This window comes from Camelina sativa, unplaced genomic scaffold (genome assembly GCF_000633955.1).
Source record: "Camelina sativa cultivar DH55 unplaced genomic scaffold, Cs unpScaffold05325, whole genome shotgun sequence".
In the NCBI taxonomy this organism is placed as follows: Eukaryota; Viridiplantae; Streptophyta; class Magnoliopsida; order Brassicales; family Brassicaceae; genus Camelina; species Camelina sativa.
In genome coordinates, this window is record NW_010926412.1 from 1 (window position 1) to 570 (window position 570).

At 39.5% G+C, this 570-nt stretch overlaps 1 long non-coding RNA gene across 1 annotated transcript; it reads right to left on the reverse strand.

Annotated features, from left to right (window-relative positions):
• Window positions 1–570, reverse strand: LOC104774758. Its single transcript, XR_765491.1, has 3 exons — window positions 496–570; window positions 155–270; window positions 1–57 (listed from the first exon to the last, which is right to left on the reverse strand). It is a non-coding gene; the product is annotated as an uncharacterized LOC104774758 (long non-coding RNA).

A 570-nucleotide genomic window follows, 5' to 3' on the forward strand; every position in this document is an offset into this window, starting at 1 on the left:
GCAAAATTGATCAACACTAGTTTGCTTGCTTCGAATATTCCTGTCCGTAGGCCATGGCTACAATGATGAAAGAGATTAAACCAAATGGAAATGAAATTTCACAAGTAGAACTGTAGAAGTAAAAGTATCTTTGATCTGAAACAACTGAAAAGACCTTGAAAATTGTCCAAGAATTGCTGGAATAGAACCCCTATATACTCCCCGTACACCAATCTCTGGAAGCTTTGCTATTACTTCAGGAAATGATAACGTTGATGCTTGCACACGTGTCTGGCAAGAAAGTGATAATGAAATCCGTCAAACCAATAGTATGAAAACATAAGCCAGGAGAAAATATTTGCATACTACATCTATCTAAACATGCTAATATCGTAGAAGCAGATGTCAATTAGGTCCTGGTGGAGGCTGAGCGTTGTGGTAGCCATATTCTCACCTAAACTTGTGAAAATTGAGCATTAACTTATATCCAGCTGCAAAAGCAACAAGAGGACTCACCTTGATTGTGTCAATCGGATGCAGTAAAGAAGTGGAGAGAGCAGAGGCAAGCCCTCCCGCTAATGCAGATTTTAG